This window comes from Sciurus carolinensis, chromosome 17 (genome assembly GCF_902686445.1).
Source record: "Sciurus carolinensis chromosome 17, mSciCar1.2, whole genome shotgun sequence".
Lineage (NCBI taxonomy): Eukaryota > Metazoa > Chordata > Mammalia > Rodentia > Sciuridae > Sciurus > Sciurus carolinensis.
This window is the reverse complement of record NC_062229.1, coordinates 18,299,366-18,318,904: the sequence shown is the minus strand read 5'-3', so window position 1 is coordinate 18,318,904 and position 19,539 is coordinate 18,299,366. Positions and strand designations below refer to the sequence as shown.

Here is a 19,539-nt window from a genome sequence, read left to right as displayed (position 1 = left end):
GGAAACTGCGGAGGCTGTATTTTCAGAAGCCTCCCTGACTGCTGGGCTCTCATCCTCAGAGCCAGGAATTGCAGTTCCATAGTCAGGTCATGGGAATACAACTTGACACTCCTAGATTTTTCTTTGAATTTCATCTTTGATTTCAATGACTTTATATAATTTGAATAACTCCCTTTATTAAAATTTCTGCTCTTTCTGATATCAATGGATATTTCCCTTTTGTCATTTTCCTACTTTATGAAACTTACTGCCCACTTTGGAAATATTTTGAGGTTTCCACTGTCGACCTGACGATTAGTTGTACTACCGTGGTGTAAGCTACACTAGGCAGTTGAGGTCATCTGCATAACTTTATAATAGGAGATGATCTGAATGGCAGGTTTTGAACTTTGTGTTATTGATTCCTTGCTCCATCTCTAACTTTTCTCTCTGGTAGCATAGATGTTAACTTGCTACCGTGTTTCCCAGTTGTCCTGGGAGTTGATTCTCCTCATTACAGTTTTGGTTCTTCTTCACCGTGGTCCTTGGTGCATCTTATTCATCCTGCATAGGGTAGTAAGATAAAAATGATGTATCTAATATATATATATATATATATATATATATATATATATATATATACACACATATATATATATGAAGTGAATGGACACAAAGATAAATTTCAATGTCTTGATTGACTTAGAATCAGATATGACCTAAAATAGTGTGAAGTCAATGTACAACAATACTTTGAATTACTCTGGAATATTTACTCTTGATGAGGTTCATTGTTCTACAACAACTGGCCCTGGTGTATGAGAACAAGCCATAACCTGCTGGGAGACTTAAGAAAGACGCAGACAAACCCGGAGTGCAGAGTGCAGTTTACTGGGAACTGACCGACAGAAGCATGGTCCTGGGCCACTGCAAGACCATGTGGATCCCTACAGCTTGGGTCAAAAAGAGGGGCATATATATGGTTAGACAATGACTTCTTCTGAGCCAGAATCTACCTGGTATATCTTCAGCTAATATCAGATTCAGGTGCATCACTGGAGCCAGGTCCAGCAATACAGCTGCACACACCACTCTGATGGTTGGTTAGTTAGAGTTTGCTGGAAAGGCTGCAGGAAACACTGACATGGTTTCCTCTGGGGCAGTCATGGTGGTTAGGACTCCAAATGACTGCAACCGTGTCAGGTGGAGTCCGTAAACACATCTGCTCACTACATTGTGGAAGTTTGCTGTTCACATCATGGGACTGAAAGGCATAGTCCGGTTTCGTACATTGTTTCATCTTATGTTTTTGCTAAAAATTTCCCAGTGCTGCCAACAAATAGGGCTCCTTCCATTTCCATTAATTGAATGTCTCCCCCTTTGTACCTTCTGCCATACACATTAGCATGCAATGATTGAAGGGCGGGAGCATTACTGTCATCAATTTCTCTTTTATGACCTAATTCTCTTAAAACCTCATGGTTAAAGAATGACTCGTGTAAGACATTGACTAAGAGACCCAGTTATGCCTCTGGGATCTAGTCTCCTGCTCTGCCTTCTTTGTACTTATTGGGGGGAAAATCCATTCTGGGAGGGAAGAGAAGATACTGGGGAATGAGATTCAACAAATTATGTTACATGAATGCGCAGTTATGGCATAAAGAACTTCTCCTTTGTCGATAATTATAATGCATTAATAAAAAATAAAGGAATTTAAGAAATACATATTCTTTCAATCTCTCACAATTGTTTAGAGGGGAAAATCAATAGTATTCTCTTTTTTAATACGATTATCTGTAATAAACATGAAAATCCAGGTCTTCATGAATGCTGCCTTCAACCATCTAAAGAAATGTCAGAAATAAGAAACAACAGATTATTGTGAATGACCTCTGTTCTGCTTCAATTGATCACTGTATCAGTAATTTATTGCTGCATAAAATCAATCCCCAAGGCAAATGGTTTAAGATAATGTTTCTCTTATCTGATAGGCATTTAACAGAATGTGCCTGACAAATTTCTGTTAGCATAACATGCTCCAATTTCATTCTTGTTGTAAATGACAGAATGACAACTCTTTGGAATTCCTTTGTGTGAATATAGTCCACATTTTCTTTATTTACTCATCTGCCAATGAACAACAAAAGCACTGTTTTAATTTGGCTTTATTTCTTTGCCAGCATTTTGATTGCTAAACTTCTTTCCTATATTTTTGTACGTGGTGCACATGTATTTCACAATACCATGAGAAAGGAAGGACCAACAGAGCAGGTGAATTTCCTGCTCCTGTGGATACCTGTGTGGATATACTGTGGATATTGTTCTGGGGAATAGAGAAAACAATGAGATAAGTGTGTGCATGATTCCTGTCTTCAGGGAGAAATCTCATGAAAACTGTCCTCCACTGTAAAAGGACATAATCCTCATGGTGTTTGCAGAATGTCAAAGAAAATGGTCTGGAGAGCTCTTTGCATGTTGGAAGAAGACCAGAGACAGGACTGCAGCATACCCACTGGAGTTGTCAAAAAGGAGATCAACTCCACCCCACCTTCCCCCAACACACACAAAAAAAATTAAAAATGCCACAGAGAGCAATGATAAATTATATGTTAACGGGTATACAAATATGCAGTGAATCCCACCGTTCTGTATAATTAACATGCATGAATAAAAACATTACATAATGATGCAAAAATTATATGAAAATCAAAAAACAAGTGAGACACAGACCTGCTTGTGTGCTATTGGATTGTATAAAAGCCAGTTATTCAAATAAATATAGAATAAGCAGAGGGAACACCAGTCTTGTGCTTTCTCTTATTAAAAAAATCACCAATTTGTGCTATTTTTGTTATTAAATCATTCTAAATTCTTTTTTATTATTATTATCCATCTATTTAAATTTTTCTTATTCACTTTATTTCTTTCTCTTTAATGTTCAATCTGCGAATGTTCTGACATTATCAAAAAGATATCATCATTTTTCTCTTTTGCATGGATCTATTTTCATCATTACATTCTTTTGCTGGCCACCAAGGGGCTGTGACGTAGTGGGAATGTTCCTAGAAAGGAAGGAGCTTTTGCTCTTTACAGTCTCTTGGGGAATTACTGAGCTTATTAGACCTTCCGAATCCAATTAGATCCAATTATTTCCTTTCTCTATATATTGATGAGATTTTAAAAATTGTTTCCTTTAAGAAATAGTGAAGAAAATGGACACAGCAGGCCGTGGTCCAACTTACACATGTGTGAGAGATTTGTGAACTAGAATTTCTGGGTTCCATTCATACATTCTTTTATTATTCATTCATAATTCTTTAAGGGAAAGACAGTCTGACATTGACAGGTTGTCTTGTATCCATGCCTTCTTTAATAGTGTAGGTGTAGGTACCAAAATGAGAATAGCATGGTCCCAACAAGGCCCCAGGAGGGTAAGTTGTATGTAGGATGTGTGTGTGTGTGTGTGTGTGTGTGTGTGTGTGTGTGTTTCACTGAAGGTGTGAAAACAGTTTTCAGAGAAAGGGGACCTGGGCTCGATGTGCCCCAAAAGGTGACTTATACCACTGGGGCCAGAACTCATGATAGCAAATGGAGTTAGGAATGCATTTCACTTCACAGACACCTTTGTATCCAGCTGAATAAGGTGTCCATGGAACACCTAGCCTGAGCGACTCCTGCGGTCCTCACCACACAAGGAGGCAGACTGGATCTTCAGCCCTCGCTGTGACCACCCCCATCACCCTCTCTCTTGCTCATCCCCCTCACCACATTGGTGGTCCTTGTGCAACAGTCATTGTAATTGATATTTCTATTATAATTATTGTTATTTAATGTGCAGAGTGTGCAGTAACATCTGCCCTCTAAATTGTACATTCTGTGACTTTTGACAAATGTGTAATGACATTTAACCACAGTCTTTTACAAAATCATGTGACTATCCAAAAGCTCCTCTCACTTCCAGTTATTTATGTCCCATGCATCCCCCAAGTCTATCCAACTATGTTTTGTGCTTTGTTTTGTTTTGCCGTCTTCACAGGACTCTGTTGTCTTGAATGTCTTACAGTTGGGGTTTTTGTTCCTGTGGGATTTTGTTGTCTTGGAGATCACACCCAAGGCCGTGGATGTGCTTGAGATCTACCACCAAGCAACACTCCCAACCTGGGGTCATACAGTTGGAGTCATGCAGCATGCAGCCCACTGAGTTTGGCTTTGTCACTTATTAATGAACATTTAAGGTTCCTCAATGTCTTTTGGAGAACTGAAAACTCTCTCTCTTCCATTGCTTAATAATGAATTTTTCATTGTGTAGATGCACCAGAGTTTGGTTCACCTACAAAGGACACCTTGGTTGGTTCCAAGTTTTGACAAATATACATAAACCACAATAAATATTTATGTGCAAATGGGTGTTTTGTTGGCAGTGGTTTTTGTTGTTGTTGTTGTTGATTTGCTTTGTTTTTCCCTGTGTGAACATAAATTTTGAACTGATTTGGTTAAAAACAAGGAGTGCAACTGCAGGATCTTATAGGAACAGCATGTTTAGTTTTGTAAGAAATTACCAAACTCTGTTCTGAATTGGTCATAACATTTTGCATTCCAATCAGCAATGAACAGAGGTTCCTATTGCTCCAAATCATTGCCATCACTTATTGTTTCCATTGATTTGAAATTTAACTATACTAACAGGTGTATCATAGAGTCTCATTATTTATTTCACAATTCTCTAAGGACAGATGACGTTGAGGAGGTCCTCATGTGCTTATTTGACACTTAGATGTCTTCTTTGGTGATGTCTCCACTCAGATCTTTCACCAATTTTTCCAATTGGGTCGTCTGTCTTCCTATTAGTGTCTTTTAGGAGTTATTGATATATTTTGAAAAACTGTATTTTATCAGATATTTGTTTTGTACAGATTTTCTTCCATCTGTGACCTGAATTTCATTTTTCTAACAATGTATTTATCAGAGAAGAAGTTCTTGGTCTTACTTATTGATTCATCAATCCTTCCTTTAGGGTACTGGACTTTTTTCATTTCATCCAAAATGTCTTTTGCCAAAAAACCTGAACTGTTCTCTGTAACCTTTTGCAATTTTTACCATTTTGCATCTGACATTGATGCTTGTAGACAATTTGACTTTATTCTTGCTTTGGGTATAAGTTCTGTGTCTAGATTCTTTTTCATGTATGCTCTATCAAGCTTCTCTAAAACCATTTCTTGGATGACTATGCAATCTCCATTGAATTGCCTCGCCTCCTGTCTCAAATCACGTAATGGCATTTGTGTGGGTCTTTTCTGACTTTATTTTCTGTCCCATTGGTCTATTTGTCGTGTTTTCTGTTGATTTCACAGTATTGTGATTACTGTCTATTTACTATAGTCCTGGAGTCCACATACTGTCAGTGCAAATTACTGATCTTTGAAAAATCTATTCTGAGTTTTTCTTTTCCAAATAGACAATAGAACCAGCTCATCATTATAAATGAGGTACTATCAATGTGGGATTTTGATCAGGATTGGAAAGAATCCACAATTTGATAAGGACTTACAGGTTGCCAATATTGAGTAGGATAATATGTAGGAAATTTTTCCATTATAGGTTTTGATCTTTCTCTAGAATTTTGCTACTTCTCTCAAATACACCCTATAAATATTTTGCTGTATTTATACTAAAGTGTTTTTGACTGTTGAACTAATTCCAAATCCCTGGAATTAATCTCACTTGGTCATGGAATGAAATTATTTACATACATGTTTGGATACGATTAGTTATTATTTTTGTGTGTTTCTGCACGTGTGTTCATGGTAAATACTGTTCTATAGGCTTTCTCTCTTAATAATTTTTTTCTTCTATTTGTCATTGTGTGGTTTTGGTATCAGAGGAATTCCGACCTCACAAAATGAATTAGTGAGTGGTGCCTCTGCTTCTGTTTTCTGTAGAACAATGTATAGAATGATACACTTTCCCCTGAAATGTTTGGTAGAATTCACCTGTAAACCCATTTGGACCAGCTGCTTTTTTGTGCAGAATGGGAGCAATTCCTGATTCATTTCCTTAATAGACACAGGGGCATGTATGTGAACTAGTTCTCATTTCGTGAGTTTTGGTAAATTGAGTTTTTGAAAGAACTGCTTGACATCTTCTTGTTATCTGATCTACATTCCTTGAAAGTGTTCTCAGCTCTCCCATGCTAGGTGAGCAGAAAACCAAAGAGGGGATGGAAACGACTGAATTTTCCTCCCCCAAATTGGGTAAGACTCTGGTAAATACGTTGCATAGATTTTTGGCATTTGTTTAGGAGAATAACTAGTGTATTTATGAAGGCTTTCTTTCTGTTAAATTTTTAATTTTTATGCAATAATTGTACTTATTTATGGAGTGCATTGTGATAATTCCATAAGTGTATTAAATGTGCACTGACATACTCAGGACAATTGTCAATTTCAGTTTCCCTATGAATTAACCATTTACTGGTGTTAAACGTTTCCAACTCCTCTCTTCTAGTTTTTTTAAAACTTCATAATGAACTATTATAAACTATCATCACCTTGCTTACTGTAGAAGACTAGAACGTTCTCCTCCTATGCAACCCATTTTATAACCTCCCTCTGTTCTCCCTCCCACTTCCTTGTCTGCCAAACTCTGGTTCTGGCAAGGAGTAATGAGGGATTAGGAATATAAAGACACACACAAAGATTTTGAAGATAAAGTTGGGACCAGATGAAGTGCTGCTCACTCATGGAGAGGCAGATCTAAAGAATTATGCCAGCAAACTTTATTAGTATATGTCTCATCAGCAGGTTAAATACTATGCAAGCATTATTCTTTATGATCAGGAAAGTTACAGAGCTAGAAATATCTATGCAACTTTTCCACATTTGCAATCCAGGGCTGCAATGTATGATGTTAGGAGCTTTGTGTAGTGGGGAAGAAGGTCCACTGTGTAAAGTTAAGCTGGTAGGCTCAGGGGTAGCAGAGCTGGTGAAACATCGTGGTGTCCATCATGAGGAATCCTCTATCCCCAGGTGGGCACTATGTGCCCAGATCAAGTTTGGAGCTGATAAGACTCTTGCACAGAGCCTCCTCATGCAGGGCTTTACCATAGCAGCCGAGCTTCCTGTGCTCTTGCACAGAAACTTTCCTGGGCACCAGGAGCCCTACAGTCATGAGGTCACCAGGGACCCCTGATCTCAGTCACTGCTTTCCTATCCTCTGTCACTGCTCTCCAGACCTGTCAGATTCTCAGGTTCTCCATTCCACACTCTGCTTCTAGGACAACAATGATCTTCCCAACACTGCCTCCAACATGAGAAGCTAGTGCTTCTTAGACAGAAGCCCATGAAGACGTGGACACCTCACCTAAGTGTTGGGCTCTTGGAATTCCTCATTCTCACAGTGACCAATGCTGTTGATAGCAATCTGTCAAAATAATCACCCACTTGTGTGTGTGTGTGCGTGTGTGTGTGTGTGTGTGTGTGTCACCTGATTGTACACAGTCATAACCCAACTAACATTCCGCACAGAATCTGCTCCCAGCCAGGACAAAGAATGTATTTTTCTCCAAACCACCATGTGATCTTTTCCCAACACTGTATTATTAAAAATTCACTAATGTGAAAGAATTGTGCCTAGAGTGGTCTAATAAATCACTATGCATCTGCAAGTCACTTTCTAATGTTTTTCTGTCCCTACATGTCTTCCCCTCTCTTGTCCCTCCTCCCCATCCTCTGATTCCCTCATCTATACCCCATCCCCCCAACCCCCATTCATCCATCCACCTGTCATGGAAGTTTCTTCCTCCCTAGGCCACCACGCTGCTTCTCCTCCAAGGGACACTCTAACTCACTAGGAAATATATTCCTAACTCCTTCATTCAGGTCCAGGTTTACATTCTCCTTATCACATTCCCTGTCACTCATTGATGACTGGTCACCTTGCTCAATCCCATCACATGGTCATGCACATGACTTATAATGGTACACAAAATATTATATTAAACTAAAGGGAAATTGTCAGATATTTTCTGTTGCAACACAAGGGATAACTGCAGGAAAGCAGGAAGGGGCCAAAGGAAGAAGCAGATGACAATCAGAGAGAGCAGAATATTAATGAAGACAGAGAAGGAAACTGCAAAAAGTAAATGCAGAGAGGCAGGTTCTCCTTCTACCCCGATCAGAGAATCACATTTTCTGACTTTGAAGCTTTCAACTTGGACATCAGAATCACATTCCCAAACTGGGACAAATTATAGTCTTTCTTTCCAAACAATATTTTTCGGCCAGCATTATCTCTTTATTCCACAGATTGTAGATGAGGGGGTCATGAAGGGGGTCATGACAGTGAACCTCACCAAGGCTGCTGCACTTCAGAGTGAGCTGTGGACTGTTCTAGAACCAAGAAACCCTTAGACACTCTCACAGAGAAACTGACAACTGTGAGTCAAGACACAAACAAATCGCATTATACTTTTGAGAAAACAGTGAAGAGAAATCAGTGTTAGAGTAAGAAAAACTATGATCCAGATACACACACATTTACTGCCCTGTTTACAATAACTGACAGGAGAACTCAAACAAGGCATCCACTGATGGACAAGCAGAAAAACACATGTGATACAAGCACACGGTGGAATATTACTCAGCAAAGGAAAGGAAGAAGTCCTGTCACTCAGCACGACTTGGGTGGAACTGGAGCTCATTTTGTTAAGTGCACTCACTAGGCAAATAAAGAAAGTTACAGTCTATAACCATCCTCACAGGTATCTCCTCAGAGCACGCTTGATGTCCTTATTCCTCAGACTGTAGATGAAGGGGTTCAGCATAGGGGTGACCACAGTGTACATCACAGAGGTTATTGCAGTACAGCGTGAGTTTTGGGTCACAGCAGAACTGAGGTACACACCTAGACTTGTGCCATAAAATAAGGAGACCACAGAGAGGTGAGAAGCACAGGTGGAGAAGGCTTTGTACTTGCCCTGAGCTGATGAGATTGCACAGATGGAGGACACTATCTTGGAGTAGGAGTAAAGGATACCAGTGAGGGGACAGCAAGCCAGTAGCAAAGCTGCAAAATACATCACCATGTCATTAAAGAAAGTGTCAGAACTAGCAAGGTGGACCACCTCATTGATTTCACAGAAAAAGTGGGGGATTTCCACATGTGTGCAGAAGGAGAGCCAGGACACCATTAAGCTTTGTAATAGAGAATTCAGAACACTCAAGATCCAGCACATCAGAACCAGCAACACACAGAGCCAGGATTCATGATGACCATGTAGTGCAGGGGGTGGCAGATGGCCACAAACCTGTCATAGGCCATCACAGTCAGGAGGAAGTTGTCCAGCCCTGCAAAGAGTATGAAGAAGCACATCTGGGTGATGCAGCCTGTGTAGGTAATGGCCTTGCTCTGTGTCTGGATGTTCACCAGCATCTTTGGGATGGTGGTGGAGGTGAAGCAGATGTCCACAAAGGACAGGTTGGACAGGAAGAAGTACATGGGCGTGTGCAGGTGGGAGTCTGAGATGGTGGCCAGGATGATGAGCAGGTTCCCCAGCACAGTGACCAGGTACATAGAGAGGAAGAGTCCAAAGATGAGGGGCTGCCGATCTGGGTCCTCTGAGAATCCCAGCAGAAGGAATTCTGAAATCTGTGTGTTATTCCTTGGTATCATGTGGTTGCTGTGACTATGAAGTGGGCAGGGCGGGGCGGGCAGCTGGAGGGAGGAGAGTTAGGAGGAGAGGGGGAAGGAGGGGTGAACATGGAGAGGGAGAGGGAGGGGAGAGGGAAGGAGAGGAAGAAGATGCATTACTACCCTTTAATTTCTATTTTGCTCTAATTTCTATTTTATAGTAAAGTCATCACTTATATATTTCATCTGAAACTGTTTCCCTTTTAAGGCATCAACTTACACATTATTGAGAAATTCCTTACCATTTCTCAGCACTTCTTCAAGAGGTCATATATTCTACAATTATACTGAGAAATTCCTAATGCACTTGAAGAACAAAAATTGAATATTCACCATGTTCTAGGAATATTCCAGAAAAAGTGTGAACTGTGTCATCCCAGCTGAGCAGTGCAGCAGCTGTAGAGTCGTGGGTGTTCACCCAGCTTGATAGTGTGGCTGACTCAGACTCAGCTCCACGTTGCTGGGAGCTCAGCCTCATGAGAGGGTCGTATTACTCACCATCAGCCTGGAAGAAATCAAAATTGAAAATTCCAAGTAGTTTTTTTTTGTAATGCAAATCATTTTAGATGTTCATAAAGTTAAAATCAAATGATTAGTTTGGGCAGTGTCTGCATACTAATCCCAGGTTTGCTTGCTTTGGAGTCAAACACACACACACACACACACAATGTGTGTTAACACCATGCTCTGCTCACCCAGCCACACTCTTCTACAGGAAGGGATACAAGGCAAGTTGTGAATTCCAGATTAACTTTTCCCTATAGAAAGGAGCATGAGACACTCAGGAAATCCAGTCTGTCAGTGTCCCATCACAGGTAACCTTGATGATGCATTTTCATATGGTCATTATCTGCCCTGGGTTTAAAGAAACAAAAAATATGCTCGATAATAAGAAAGGGGTGCTGAGAGGGCGAACTGTCCAATAAGGTAGAGTCCCTACGACGCTGGAAGGAAGGAGACGCTTCCTTGACTCTACCTTTCACGTATCCCCTCAGTGACCAGAAAAACGATAAGGGATCAAATCAAAGAAAGGACATCTTTTCAGTGTCCAGAAAAATGCATGTCAACATTCAAGTAGGAAAACTGAATATCGTAAGACAAAAATCCACAAAAGAATGTTTACCAAAGACAACTAAATGATCTCTCCACTGTTCCCAGGACAGCGGGAGGATGGCCTCCCTGAGGCTGCTGCAGCTCTCTGGCCACTGTTCTCACAGAACTGGACATCGGGTGAGGCAGGACCCATCTTATTTCTCTCATACGGTTCTTTACTATGTAACATTTTGAAAATATTTTAAAGTTTTAATCAACAATAACTGTGATGTGTTTATATGGGGTACAGAGTGATGATTGAATGCATGTGAGCCATGTGTGATACTTAGTGAATTAACATCTCCATCACCCTCAACACTGATCACTCCTGGGTGTTGGGAGCAATCGAAATCTTCTCTACCAGCTATTTCAAATCCACAACCAAGCTGTGACCACGTTACCCCCTGAGCTAGAGAGCACTGGAGTCTTTCCTCCTGTGAGCTCCACCCTGTGTCCCTGGCCATCCCCTCAGTTCCCTGCATGTCCTCCCAGCTCTGGTAGCCACAGCTCCTCCACTTCTAGGACTGATCTCTTTTGAAAAAAGGTTGTTAATTTGCCATGTTCCATTTTAGCATCATAAATAAATGAATCAATGAATTAAGCAGGAAAGCAGACCATCCAACAGCCTGGTAACCACAATCTCCCAGGTCAGGCAGTTCTGGTTTGGCTCTGGGAGGACCTCAGGCCAATGATCTTGGTGTCCATTCTTTGGACCTCTCCTCCAGGGCCTCTTGGGTCTCACTGACCTGGGTGAGCACTGTGAGAGCAAGAAACCACCACGTCCTCTCCTGTCCAAGGAAGAGCATTCTGAGGAACTGCAGAGAGGAGACATACACAGCTCCCCAGACTTCTCATTAGGCACGTCCTCACTGTGGCAACGCTGGGCACATGATTAATTCCCCTGCTGGACAGTGTTCTGCACCAAGGATGTTTCTTTCTCCAGCAGATTCTCTATTCTCAAGAGACAGGGTTTGAAGTCAGGAGAACTGAGCTATTATTCTGTCTCCCCACCTCCTCTTCCTTCCAGAGATTTAACCTCTTGATACCTGAGCTGAAGTTCTCTCCCAGGTCTGACATGAGGTCCCTATCTAGACTAGGACTCTTTGGATCTCCACAGGCTTGGGTTGTGTTGGGGACATGTCCCTGATACCTCGGGGAATTTTCGGTCCCCCTCTTTGACAATGCTTATCAACCATGGGTACTACATTCTTAGCTTTATGACAGTGTCCCCTGATCAATTAGAAAATTAACTCAACACATGGTCAGAGTTGTCATTTAGTCTTCATTGATAAAGACTTTGATAATAATAATAGATGATATTTAGATCTTCTTATGCCTGCAGCTCTGAGATTAGTACCTTTCAAATAGTCTCATTTATTTTTCACAGAGGTTCCTTCTAGCTGGGTACAGGGTCACCCACCTGTAACCCCAGCTTCTGAGGAGGCTGGGGTGAGGGGATCTCTAGAGCCCAGGAGTTCTGGGCCAGCTCAGGCTCCATGGAAAGGTTTGCCTTATGCAATTTAGGGAGCCTCGTTCACTAAGGTCCAAAGCATGGACTTTTAGTCAACTTCTCTAATATCTTCAGAAAACTGTCCTCCTCTCTGCTCTCTGGGGAGTGAGTGGAGACCAGAGATTGCTCAGCACCTTATTTTGCTTTTTCATCATTATTGGCCCACATCTCATGCAGATTGATGGGATTCACAGTGACAGGCACACCATGCCTGCACGGGGCACTGGTCATGTCCACCTCCACTCTCCCTCCCTCCCCAGAGCACCCAGCACCGTCCCCAGCAACAATTTACTCACAACAGGGTGGAAACACCATGAATTCAAGGACTACATGCCTGAACAGTGGTGCTCAATAGATATTTGGCTGAATTAAGAATAAAAACCATATGATCATCTCAATAGTTGCAGGAAAGGCCTTTGATACACCCAGCATTCAATCATGTTCAAAACACTATAGAAACAAAGGATAGAAGGAACTTACCTCAAATTAAAAAACCTACAACATTAACTCAAACATTCTATTAGCATTTAAGCTGACAGTTTTTTTCTGCAGTTTGCATTGAATGACAGCTCTCCCCAGTGTTTCCAGGGAGATGAATTGAGGTTGTTCAGAAAAACAAATTTGCATAGTTCCTGCAACTTGGAAGTACTTATAAATATGACATAACATTCATCCCATTTCCTGATCATCTTCAGTAGGTCAAATCTTGGTCAGTGAATGTCACACACTATGTTGAATGAGATGTTTTACCTATGATATGTCTATCTCTGGAAACCAGGAATAAAATGACATAATGAGGATTATTTGCCCTACTCTGGCTTAATGCATGCTAGGCAAATGCCCTTCCACTGAGCTACATCCCCTGTCTTTTTAGTTTTGAGACAGGGTCTTGCTAAGTTTGCCCAGGCTGACCTCACCTAACAATCTTCCTGTGTCAGTCTCCTAAGTAGCTGGTATTAGAGGTGGGTGCCACTGCACCTGGTTTTATATATTATAATTGAACTTCATCATTATGAAATCTTAGTAGTAATTATTTTTCAATAGATTTTAGATTGTCAATTTTATCACCTGAAAATGTGATCAATATTCTCTTGCCCAAGCTGTGAAACTGAGATGGCTTTTGCTTTCTGAGTAACATTGGTTTGAAATATCAGAACAGTGTTGGGTAGAGACAGTGGCAGTTCTATTGTCTTCCATATGAGTTTCATGGGAGTGTAGATATTAGCTGATGGTCAAGGTATCAATTTTGTAATGTACAAGAAAGATGATACAGTCCTTGCTTGTGTAAATATATCAAAATAGATCCTATTGTCTTGTAAAACTAAAAAGAACCAATAAAAATGTAAAAATTAAGATGTTTCTATTTATAACTTTCTCCCAACTGTTTTCATAAAGTGTCTTTTTCATCTATATCTAATTTTTTCCACTTATTATAACATAATAGTAAATAACAGCACAAGAATGAAATGTGCATTGAGTTCTTGTGTTGCAACTACCTGTTTGTCATATTCAGTATTTTTGACAAATTGATGACACTATTTAAGAACTACCTTTTTCCAGTTTTTTCCATCTGCACTAATTAATGAAATCAATAGAAGTTTTTTCTTATGCTGGTACTATTTTCCCAGGCTGATTTCTTTTGGCCTCAACGTGAAAAGAGATTTGTAAAAACCATTTTGTATAATTCCAAATAATTTTTAGAGACTGCAGATAGGTGAGACTTCAAAAATTACTACATTGGTGTCTTCCTTCATGGAAGACATATTTTGTTTGTAAGTGATTTTTGCCTTGATGTATCATTGCATTATACTTTTAACTAAAAAAGAAGCAGCTATATGAAATATGAGATTACCAACAGTTATGGAAATTACATAGATCCATGACTTTAAAAACTTTTATTAAAATCATTATTGCCATTAGGATATTAAGAGTCAACTACCAAAGGAATTCAAGAGTCATCTCAGATGACAAAGGCTGACTGAGCTGGTATCAGGACAGTTGAACAGAGGAAGTCAGCTTTGGATACAATCAGGTTTTGTGTCTGGGTTTTCCAGCTAGTGGTGGTAACAAAGGGGAATTTGGTGGCACTGAGAAGCCCCAGTCTGACCAACCACAGAGAAGGCACCACCAAGCCAATGCTTCCTCTCCTCAGAGGACTGGGTTCAAGTTCCAGGCAACCAGGTTCCTGATGGCTGTGGACTGCTCACTTCCTCTGGCTGCTGCTTCTCTCCTGGTGACGTTTACTTTACATGGAACCAGAAACCACACAGGGATTCCAGTATTTCTCCTCCAGGGACTTTCTGAGGAGACAGAGTTCCAGTCTGTTCTCTCTGGGCTCTTCCTGTCCATATACCTGGTGACCATCTTTGGGAACATCCTTGATATCCTGGCCACCATCTCAGACTCCCACCTGCATACAGCATGACTTCTTGTTCTCCAACCTGTCCTCTTCTGACACCTGCTTCACCTTCACCACCCTCCCAAAGATGCTGGTGAATATCCAGACACAGAGCAAGACCATTATCTACACAGGCTGCATCACCCAGGTGTGTTTTCCCACAGTTTTACTTCTTTTATTTTTTTAATTTTCTTAACAGAAGACATATTTTTTATTTTATTTTTTTATTGTAAACAAATGGGATACATGTTGTTTCTCTGTACATGGAGTAAAGGCATACCATTTGTGTAATCATAAATGTACATAGGGAAATGTTGTTTGATTCATTCTGTTATTTTTTTCTTCTCCCCCACCTCTCCCTGCCCTCTTTGCCCTCTATACAGTCCTTCCTTCCTCCATTCTTGCCCCCCTCCTTAACGCTAATACTAACGCTAACCCCTCCCACCTCCCATTATATGTCATCATCCACTTATCAGCAAGATCATTCGTCCTTTGGTTTTTTGAGATTGGCTTATCTCACTTAGCATGATATTCTCCAATTTTATCCATTTGCCTGCAAATGCCATAATTTTATCATTCTTTATGGCAGAGTAATATTCCATTGTTTATATATGCCACAGTTTCTTTATCCATTCATCAATTGAAGGACATCTAGGTTGGTTCCACAATCTGGCTATGATGAATTGAGCAGCAATGAACATTGATGTGGCTGTATCTCTGTAGTATACTGATTTTAAGTCCTTTGGTTATAGGCCAAGGAGTGGGATACCAGGGTCAAATGGTGGTTCCATTCCTAGCTTTCTGAGGAATCACCATACTGCTTTCCAGAGTGGCTGCACTACTTTGCAACCCCAACAGCAATGTATGAGTGTACCTTTTTCCCCACATCCTTACCAACACCTATTGTTGCTTGTGTTCTTGATAATCGCCATTCTAATTGGGGTGAGATGGAATCTTAGGGTAGTTTTGAATTGCATTTCTCTTTTTACTAGAGATGTTGAACATTTTTTCATATATCCATTGATTCCTTTTATATCTTGTTCTGTGAAGTATCTGTTCATTTCCTTAACCCATTTGCTGATTGGATTATTTGTATTCTTGGTGTAGAGTTTTTTGAGTTCTTTATACATTCTGGAAATTATTGCTCTATTTGAAGTTTGAGTGGCAAAGATATTCTTACACTCTGTAGGCTTTCTCTTCACATTACTGATAGTTTCCTTTGCTGAGATAAAGCTTTTTAGTTTGAATTTATCCCAGTTGTTGATTCTTGCTTTTATTTCTTGTGCTATGGGAGTCCTGTTAAGGAAGCCTGATCCTAAGCCAACAAGTTGAAGATTTGGACCTACTTTTTCTTCTATATGATACAGGGTATCTGGTCTGATTCCAAGGTCCTTGATCCATTTTGAGTTGAGTTTTGTGCAGGGTGAGAGATAGGCGTTTAATTTCATTTTGTTGTATATGATTTTCCAGTTTTCCCACAACCATTTGTTCAAAAGGCTATGTTTTCTCCATTGCATATTTTTGGCCCCTTTGTCTAGTATGAGAAAATTGTATTTATTTGAGTTTGTGTCCATGTACTCTATTCTGTACCATTGATCTACCTGTCCATTTTGGTACCAATACCATGCCAATTTTTGTTACTATTGCTTTGTAGTAGAGTTGAAGAACTGGTATTGCGATACCCCTCTGCTTCGCTCATTCTACTGAGGATTGCTTTAGCTATTCTGGGTTTCGTATTCTTCCAGATGAATTTCATAATTGCTTGCTCTATTTCTGTAAGGTACATCATTGGGATTTTAATTGGAATTGCATTGAATCCGTATAGCACTTTAGGTAGTATGGCCATTTTGACAATATTAATTCTGCCTATCCAAGAACATGGGAGATCTTTCCATTTTCTAAGGTTTTCTTGAATTTCTTTCTTTAGTGTTCTGTAGTTCTCATTGTAGAAGTCTTTCATCTCTTTTGTGAGATTGATTCCCAAGTATTTTATTTTTTTCTATTCCATTGTGAATGGGTGGATTTCCTAACTTCTCTTTCTGAAGATTCATCACTTATGTATAAAAATGCATTGGATTTATGAGTATTGATCTTGTAACCTGCTACTTTACTGAATTAACTTATGAGTTCTAAAAGTTTTCTGGTGGCATTTCCACGTTCCTCTAAGTATACAATCATGTCATCAATGAACAGGGATAGTTTGAGTTCTTCTTTTCCAATTCTTATGCTTTAATTTCCTTGGTATGTCTAATTACTCTGGCTAGAGTTTCAAGGATGATGTTGAATAGAAATGATGAAAGGGGGCATCCCTGTCTTGTTCCAGTTTTTAGGGGAATGCTTTCAATTTTTCACCATTTAGAATTATATCGGCCATGTGCTTAGCATAGATGGCCTTCACAATGTTACAGAATGTTCCCACTATCCCTATTTTTTCTAGTATTTTGAGCATGTAGGGATGCTGTATTTTATCAAATGCTTTTTCTGCATCTATTGAAATAATCATGTGATTCTTGACTTTAAGTTTGTTGATATGGTGAATGACATTTATTGATTTCCGGAAGTTGAACCAACCTTGAATCACTGAGATAAAACTCACTTGATCGTGGTGCACTATCTTTTTAATGTATTTTTGTATGTGATTTGCTAAATTTTGTTGAGAATTTTTGCATCGATGTTCACTAAGGATATTGGTTTGAAATTTTCTTTCATCAATGTGTCTCTGTCTGGTTTAGGTATCAGTGTGATATTGGCTTCATAGAATGAGTTTGGGAGGGTTCCCTCCTCTTCTATTTCATGGAATACTTTGAGGAGTATTGGAATGAGTCTTCTTTAAAGGTTTCGTAGAACTCAGCTGAGAACCCATCTGGTCCCAGACTTTTCTTTGTTGGTAGGCTTTTGATGACCTTTTCTATTTCATTGCTTGAAATTGATTTATTTAAGTTGTGTATATCCTCCTCATTCAGTTTAGGTGATTCATATGTCTCTAGAAACTTGTTGATGTCTTCAAGGTTTTCTGTTTTGTTGGAATATAGATTTCCAAAATAGCTTCTAATTATGTTTTGTATTTCACTCGTGTCTGTTGTGATATTACCACATTCATTCCGAATTTTACTAATTTGAGTTTTCTCCCTCTTTCTCATTGTTAGTGTTTCTAAGGGTTTATCAATTTTGTTTATTTATTCAAAGAACCAACTATTTATTTTGTTAATTTTTCCAATTGTTTCTTTTGTTTCAATTTCATTGATTTCAGCTGTGATTTTAAATATTTCCTGTCTTCTACTACTTTTGGTGTTGGTCCGCTCTTCTTTTTCTAGGGCTTTGAGCAGTAGTGTTAAGGTGTTTATTTGTTGATTTCTACTTCTTTTGTCAAATGTGCCCCATGAAATAAATCTTCCTCTAAGTACTGCTTTCATAGTGTCCCAGAGATTTTGATATGATGTGTCTTTGTTCTCATTTACTTCTAAGAAATTTTTATTTCCCTCCTGTTGTCTTCTGTTATTCATTCATCATATAATACTGTATTATTTAATCTCCAGGTATTGGAGAAGTTTCTGTGTTTTATTCAGTCATTTATTTCTAATTTCAATCCATTATGATCTGATAGAATACAAGGTAGTACCTCTATCTTCTTCTATTTCCTAACAGTAGCTTTGTGGCATAAAATATGGTCTATTTTAGAGAAGGATCCAAGTGCTGCTGAGAAGAAAGTGTATTCATTCTTTGTTGGATGGTATATTCTGTATATGTCCATTAAGTCTAAATTGTTGATTGTGTTATTGAGATCTATGGTTTCTTTATTCAATTTTTGTTTGGAGGATCTATCCAGTGGTGAGAGAGGTGTGTTAAAATCGCCTAGTATTATTGTGTTGTGGTCTATTTGATTTCTGGAATTAAGAAGGATTTGTTTGACGTACATGGATGAGCCAATGTTTGGGGCATAGATATTTATGATTGTTATGTCTTGCTTATTTATGCTTCCCTAAAGCAGTATGTAATGTCCTTCTTTTTCCCTTCTGACTAGTTTTGGCTTGAAGTTCACATTATCTGAAATGAGGATGGATACTCCAGCTTTTTTGCCGTGTCCATGTGCATGGTATATTTTTTCCCATCCTTTCACCTTTAGTGTATGGGTATCTCTTTCTATGAGATGAGTCTCTTGCAGGTAGCATATTTTTGGATTTTTCTTTTTAATCCAATCTGGCAGTCAATGTCTTTTAATTGATGAGTTCAGGCCATTAACTTTCAGGGTTATTATTGTGATATGATTTGTATTCCCAGTCATTTGACTCATTTTTGTTTTTTCACATGATTTGGTTTCTCCTTTATTTGGCTATTCATTTAGGCTAGTTCTTCCCATTGCTGATTTGCATTGTTGTTTTTCATCTCTTCCTCATGGAATATCTTGCTGAATATGTTGTGTAATGCTGGCTTTCTTTTTGTAAATTCCTTTAGGTTTTATTTATCATGGAACGATCTTATTTTGCCATCAAATCTGAAAGTAAATTTTGCTGGGTATAAGATTCTTGGTTGGCATCCGTTTTCTTTCAGGGCTTGGTATATGTTGTTCCAGGCCCTTCTAGCTTTTAGGGTCTGGATTGAAAAATCTACTGATATTTTTATTGGTTTCCCCCTGAATGTAATTTGATTCTTTTCTCTTGAGGCCTTTAAAATTCTGTCTTTATTTTGTATGTTAGGTACTTTCATAATAATGTTCCTTGGTGTGGATCTGTTGTAATTTTATACATTTGGTGTCCCATAAGCCTCTTTTATTTGATTTCCCATTTCATTCTTCAGATTTGGGAAATTTTCTGATATATTTCTTTGAATAGATTGTTCATTCTTTGGTTTATATCTCTGTGCCTTCTTCAATCCC

General features: G+C 39.2%; 1 pseudogene; it reads right to left on the bottom strand.

Annotated features, from left to right (window-relative positions):
* Window positions 1-8,731: 8,731 nt before the first annotated feature.
* The window catches only part of LOC124968169 (olfactory receptor 7A10-like), a 96,441-nt pseudogene continuing 85,633 nt past the window's right edge, over window positions 8,732-19,539 (bottom strand).